The following is a 7,446-nucleotide window of genomic DNA, read 5'->3' as shown; positions in this document are numbered from 1 at the left end:
AACAAGCTGAGTAGACGGCAATGCTGCAGCGCAGAATTTCGCAGCTCTTTGCACACAATGCGTTCTTTAAGATGTGACGTCACGGAGACACACCCCCTTAAAACTGCGCAGATTTTAAGAAAGCTGCGAGTAAAGTATCGGTATTGTTTTTTAAGAATATCTGTTTAGAGCGTTTTCTTCTGAAATTGTAGTACTATAGAGAAGTCACAAAACGTTATTCAATTATAGAAATAGGAGTAATAAATTAATATAAGTTGACATAAGGAGCGTGAGCGTGTTACTGAAGAAACCTGATTTTTGCACGTAACTTGTTTTCTCGTCAGGCGCGCTGAGGGCAGCCTTCGCCAGCCAGGCTTATTGATGTCAGCGAGTCGGACAGAAGGGAGGGAGAGAGACACACACAGGGAGAGGGAGGGTGGTCGCTTGTGTGAACTTCTAATGACAGCTGATCAGTGACTGTCGTAGAATAGCCCCATGCCGCAGAAAGATATTTGATATCAAGCAGGGAGACTCGATTCACTGAAATCAGCTAACGGTGAGCTACGCAGCAGCCAGACACGCGATCATCCGGTGTGTCTACAGGAGCGCAAGTCAGAGAGGTATTTGCCCGTTTTGGGTGAAGAAGAAAAAAGTGCAATGCAGAGGAAAAAATACTGCAACCTGGAAGTTTAACTGCCAAGCAGAATCTAGATCGCAGGCGTCACACAGGACAACTTCATTCCTAGAATACGTGCGCATCAGCTTGCACCGGCAGGTAAGTCCTTGTGCTTTGGGTCGGACCAGGAATAATCGAACGGGATTGGGTCACGTAAATTGAAGTGCCTTATTCGTTGACATTTAACTGGATTTCCCTCACTCACTTTGAGGTCATACCCCTATTAGTTTCACATTAGCCTAGGGCGAGACACACAAGCGTATTTTATTCAGTATATCCACACACCCACACTGTATAGGACGTGGAAGAAAGACTGCGTCAACATGCATCTTCAGAAGGAGAAAATGTGTGAAGTTAATTCCTTTTGAAGTTCACAAATATAAGAGAAAGTTTAAAGCATAACGTTTCGTTTGTTGACCTTACATCAGGTTTGTTTATATTTTTTTAGTGCAGCCATGGTGTCAGTATTAAAACAACGGTACAGAAGTTTCGAGTTCAAAAGCGCTATTGTTAGCAAGTTACTGAGATGCTGATGTTTGCCGTCTGTTGTTAAATTATCACCGCCATCAATCTCTTAAGACAATGTTCACTTTGTCATTTCAAAGGAAGGCGCGCAGGGAAAACATAAGCTAAGACGTCTTTATTAAGGAGGTTTCAATGCTGAGGAGAAAACGGTTTCTTAAATACAGTATGTTTATTGGTTAACTAATTTTTACAATGTGCCTTTAATAACCTGTCACAATTAAGGTAAAACGGGTTACAAAAACTTTTGATGCTGACCCCCATTGAAAAAGATTGTTTATAGCCTCATCAAAATGGAATACTATAAAAGATTATGTTCTCTTTTTGACTAGAAATCCCAAGGCTGACGATGCTAGTAGAAGAGATAGGATGCTCTGCTGCATGCTTAGCACAGACCTCATATATTCCTCTAGACTATAGAGTGGGATGCACTTCCTAAATACTGTTTTTTTCTTAATAGCGGTAGCAGTAATGGTATACTGGGTCTGAACTCTCACTGCTCCAAGTTGCTATTATTTTTTATTTTCATTGAAAGAGGTACTTAAATTATGAACCTTCTCATTTACAGTGATGACAATGATACAGAGCCTCACAAGGCAGGTGAAGTGACTCGTGTTGCATAAGGAGACTGTGGTGTAGACTGAACTTGCAGACTTTGTTTCCAGGGCAACATGTTAATCTAAAGTTGATCTTTTAATTTAATTAGTACCTTTATTAGCAGACAAAATTTCAAAATGTATCATACACATGGTTTAGTTTACAAATTTAACAAAAGTTCAGCTGAAGTGAGTTTTTTAGGGTCTAGTGGTAATTTGTGAGTGGTGACTAAAACATGCAATCTCATTTCAAGATCAAATCTTTGAAAGATACACCATAGTGTTGTCAAAGGCATACAAAATCAAAATAGTTACTCCATTGAAATGCCAGTTTCATTATCAGAAAGCCCATTGATTACAAATTGACAAATATTTGCTTATGATATACCATCATTTAATACTATTTGTATTGCTAATTTAGCAGTGCATCCGGAAAGTATTCACAGCGCATCATTTTTTCCACATTTTGTTATGTTACAGCTTTATTCCAAAATGGATTAAATTAATTTTTTTCCTCAGAATTCTACACACAACACCCCATAATGACAACATGAAAAAAGTTTACTTGAGGTTTTTGCAAATTTATTAAAAATAAAAAAACTGAGAAAGCACATGTACATAAGTATTCACAGCCGTTGCCATGAAGCTCAAAATTGAGGTGCGCTGTGAATACTTTCCAGATGCACTGTAGTTCTGTACTGTTGTGGCAGTGTATCACAGTAACTCATGCTGTAGTGTTACAGTTCCAGATTCCCAGCCTAGCTTCTACCTGTGTGGGCTCTGTACATTCTCTCCATGTCCCCATGAGTCTTCTTTTTTAATACTGGCAACTTAAAATTTTTCCAGCATGAGTGTGCACGCCCTATGATACACTATAGCGCCACATCCATGACTGGTTCTTGTTCTGCAGGCTATGCTGAAATAGATAGGCTGCATCCCCCCCTTCTCTATTTTGTAACAAGCGTGTTCGCAATTTAAAGAGATGACACTACATTTCTTTGTATATAATCTATTTTCATTTGACAATATTTGTAACTCTCTGCCTCAGCTCTTTCTGGACAGTGGTACTGAAACTAATTTGAAATCATTTATCTTATTGAAATATTCATAAGATTTGGAAGTTATTGTTGTGACTGAACAGAAACATTATGATAAATATGATAGATTCTTACAAACTCATGGGAACAAAGTCCTGTGATAGTTCTTTCATAGCTCAGATCCAAAAGACATTTGCTAAAAATGAGTTTGTGTTGCAAATTAGGAATGGAGAAAAATAATTAGAAGAGATCATTTGGCTCATTAATTTAGTATCTGAGACAGCATAGTATCTATATTAATTACAGGACTTGGTGCTAAAACATCACTGTGACCAAAAGCCTTTACTTTGCAAGGCACATTAAACATATCAGTTTTAGTACAATTGTTGGCATACAGTATTAGCTTGTATGGCATTAAGTTGGCTTTTTCATTTTCAGCTACGTTAATTGTTTCTTAATTAATAGCTGACACTGGATGCTGCTACATTAGAAGAGCTGTGTTTTCAGTTTATTATGACCCAAATCTTCCTCCGTCAAGTCAGATAGCTTCATGAGAAACTACATTGTTATCAATATATTCAAACATAGCTGATAAAGTGTGCTGTGTGCAACAACAGATGTCAGCATTAATGGTGCCTGATAATGCACAGTAAACTTTATACAGCAGCATTGTAGACCCCTCTTTTAAGTACATACTGTACAGAGTAGTATGCAGAATGTACCCCAGGGGTGTCCCGTCTCACAACACTGTTATATGAGTTGGACCCATAGCATTGGATTTTTGTTTGATTCAAGGGGCTGGGTTGTTCAAGGGAAAAGTGGTGCTGGTGCTGGGTGTGCACCCTAAATTGATTAGAAATGGGTATGAGGCAGGCAGATTGTGGCGAGGATGACAACTCACCCCCAGGCTTTTCCCATGAATTGCTCCCAGCCACGATTATAGAGTTAAATTGAAGTTAATTACGGGTATTAGATGGTGTGCTGTAGTTTACAAATATTTCTACAGTAAGTTTCTTAAATGTATGTTTTCACATTATGAAGTTTGATTTCCTTACTGCTTGGGTATGAAAACAAAAGACCACTGGGTGATTTCAAGGCATGCTGGCGTGTGATTTGGTAGAACAATTCTTTATCATCCATGAAAGATCAAAATCAGATAGAGGCATCTGGATAAGCCTGGATTAGTCTGACATTACGTTAGAGAACATTTGATTTGAATTGTGTTTGTTGATCATTGTAGAATCGATTGATCCAGATCAAGATTTGTAGTTGATTACGAGGTGCCTCAAAGTTTTGTGCTGCTGCCTTGTAACTGTAGTAGCTAAGACTCCTGCTGTTATCACAGTCTGGAAGGAGTTTTCTTGATCTGTTGGTGTTATTATGGATTTTCTCCAGATATTCTAGTTTTCTTTACAAATTCAAAAGAAATATAGATTTATAGGGTCATTATTTGTAGTGCTGGGGTGTTGTACCATGTCAGCCATTATGAATGTAGAGAAAAGCCAAGCAAAATGACACCTTTTATTGGCTAACTAAAAAGATTACAATATGCAAGCTTTCGAGGCAACTCAGGCCCCATCTTCAGGCAGGATGTATTATCGTAACATGTACAGTGAAGTACTTATGATGTGCAGCACGTCTGAGCTCTCTGGTACAATGATTAGAGAGAATAACTGACATAGCTTGAAATTTACTTACTTATCTACCTGAAAAATCTCAAAACATATTTGTAATAACCTAGCAGCAACAAATTATATACATGTTAGGCTAATTGGTACCTGAATACGTGTGGGTGTGCGCATGTGTGTGTCCAATCATAAAGTGGTGCACCATCCTCGGTTAGTAGTCTCCTTATACCCAATATATTGGGATATATTCCATGGATTAAGCAAGTTCAGTAAATAGATGGTTGAATTTGTAATGTAAAGATAATTGCTGCAAGACTTTGAACAAATCATTTATCCTACCCTTGATCCAATTATACAAATGTGGTAACTGTGGTGCTGTGATTATTATGTTTAGTCTATTAAAGAAAATATGACATACATAGATGAAAATGGTCACGCAGTTAGTCTAGTGGGGACTGAATGAACATCTTTGTGATTTATAGTCCACTGTCCCAGTCACTAGGCCACATTGCTTGATTGAGTGAGGAATGCTAGCCCTTTTAGAAAAAGCTTAAATCATTGATCCTTCTTTTGGCATTTTTGCAAAGGACCCTAAGGTACTCTTTTGATCAGTCAAATAAGGTGTTATTTATTTCAATGATGCCCAGTCATTTACATGGCAAGCTGGACCATCAGGTACATGGGTTACTTGGTTCTGGTATTAAATTGATATAAAAAAAAATAGTATATAAATACCAAGTTCATTTTATATTTGTTTAACTTTAGGAAGCAGTATACAGTAGTGTAGTAGATAAGCAACAGGAGTCTTAATCACATGGTGACCATCTATGTGACTGAACAAATTATTTATACTGCTTGTGCTCCATCTGTAAAAATGATATAAACAATTCTGCTTCGTGTCTTATCTTTATCTTTTTATATATCTTATGTGTGTGTTATGTATCTTTTATATACTATTTATTCATTATTATTCATATTTAAATTTAATTTGTTTTTCTTTTTATGTTACTACTTCATTGTCATATTGCAAAGCACTTTGAGATAATATCCTTAGTATTAAAATGTTAGGTTAGGTCAGGTTGGGGAGCATGCAATGGTACAGCACATTGCCCCACCCACCACACAACAAAGCAGCTCGGGATCCTGGTTGGCAACCCCCCAGGCAGACACGCGGTCCAGTCCCACCCTCAGGAAATTATCCTCTATCTGCCGCAGCCAGGTGTTATGTGGGTGTCCTCTTGGCCTGGTCCAGCCACTCGGGTCCTCAACAATGAGGATCTTATTAGCCGGATCACCCTCAGGGAAACGTGCCACATGGCCATAGTGCTGTAACTAACGCTTCCTCACAATGCAGTTAATGTGCCTCATTTGGGACTCTATGACACAAAGTCAAACCAACGGTACCCAAGGATTTTCCGGAGAGACACAATACCGAAGGAGTCCAGTCCTCGTCTCAGGTCACTGGATAGCATCCATGTCTCGCAACCATATAGCAAGACAGGAGACACCTGGACTCTAAAGACTTGGACCTTTGTCCTTTTGCAGAGATATGGGGAGTTCCACACACCCCTTTCCAGTGACCTTATGTGTTATAGAAATAAAAAATAATAATAAAATAAATAAATAAATATTCTATAGAAATAAATGTTGTTGTTTTCAGTATTTATAAAGTGTCTCAGTGTGGTGTTACCTCTAAAATGCATTCTATAAAATAAAAATGGCTTGTCTTTTCTTTCCTTATTGTGCTTCATGCTTTAGATATTCCTGACCTTGAGGCATGAAGCAACCTGTGTTTTTTTTCCTTCTTTTTTATATGTTCTGAATCTAATGACCTCTTGTACAATTTTACCTTTTTAAAGATTGCTTTTTCAATCTTTGTAAGCATCACTTTTAAAAGAGTAAAAATCACACAGTTAAACTTGATGGGGTACAATATAATCTATAACACGTAAGTTCTTTTGTTAGTAATCTACTTATCATGATTTTGGATAAAACAAAAAATGGCCACAACGTTTTTATTATCTGTGCATTCTGATACCTTTTTTTTACTGAAAACCTTAGAATGGTAAAAAGAAAAAGTAAATTCTAATCCCAAGATGGACAGCACTGCATTGACTGCTTGTGTTTTCATGACAGCTTGTGGATGGCACTCCTAGGATACTACATGTGGCACCCTCATCAGTAGTTCTTCCTTTTGCGTCAGACATTCTAATGATAGAGACCCCGGTGATTCAGATTTGAGAGAAGTCTCTGTGTACTGTTCAGACGGGATGGGGGAGTGTATTGTTAACAGTTACATTTCGGATAAAGCCTCTGCAATTCCAGAAATTGCTTAGTGCTTACAACTAATGACTGTATTGTCCAGGTCATGAAAATCATTCAGTAGTCATATGACCTTTTGAAGTGAATTGGCACTCTTAACTGGCTTTACAATTCTGTATTGTACCTCTTTTCAGATGCATTCAGTTAACAAATAAAAGCATATTTTATTAACCTACTGAGGGGTGTTTTTGTCTGTGTGTGGGCTATTTTTGTGTAAGCACTTACGTGATTGATAAACAATAGATAGTCTCAGCTGCTTAAAGTCACACCTTAAATTACACAAATAATTTGTTTTGTCTATTTTCTGTTATATCTGCTTTAGCTGTACTATAAAACATAAGCTCAATCTGCTAGACCTTTTCCGAAGCTGGGAGTGGAAGGTGTTACTTGCATAAATTTGATGGATGGAAGCACCAGGTGACTTGGGTATCTCATTTCACTTAAAGCCTCATAAGATCTACAGCATTCTTCCTGAAAATAGCAGAATGTAAGATAATATAATTCTTTCTAACCCGCTTAATCAATGTCAAGTTTGCGGGGGACAGGTACTTGTCGAATGAAAAGTACAAGTAGAATTTTATGGACCCTAGTGCAAAAAATAAATTACGCCACCCTTTATGCAAAATTTTATTAAATCCAATTAAAAAATAATCAGCATTAATGACATACATTAAGTGTATAAGCCA

General features: G+C 37.6%; 1 protein-coding gene across 3 annotated transcripts in view; it reads left to right on the top strand.

Annotated features, from left to right (window-relative positions):
* Window positions 1-286: 286 nt before the first annotated feature.
* dnmbp (dynamin binding protein) overlaps window positions 287-7,446 on the top strand; it is a 214,415-nt gene continuing 207,255 nt past the window's right edge. Inside the window, exon 1 of one of the 3 annotated variants that reach the window (XM_051923721.1) lies at window positions 287-754. The gene's annotated coding sequence lies outside the window, so the exon portion shown is untranslated. The remainder of the gene's footprint in view (window positions 755-7,446) is intronic. The other 2 variants (XM_051923720.1, XM_051923722.1) reach the window with 2 other exon arrangements.

This window comes from Erpetoichthys calabaricus, chromosome 2 (genome assembly GCF_900747795.2).
Source record: "Erpetoichthys calabaricus chromosome 2, fErpCal1.3, whole genome shotgun sequence".
Lineage (NCBI taxonomy): Eukaryota > Metazoa > Chordata > Cladistia > Polypteriformes > Polypteridae > Erpetoichthys > Erpetoichthys calabaricus.
Note: the sequence above shows the minus strand (reverse complement) of the source record. Positions and strands in the feature narration are given on the sequence as shown.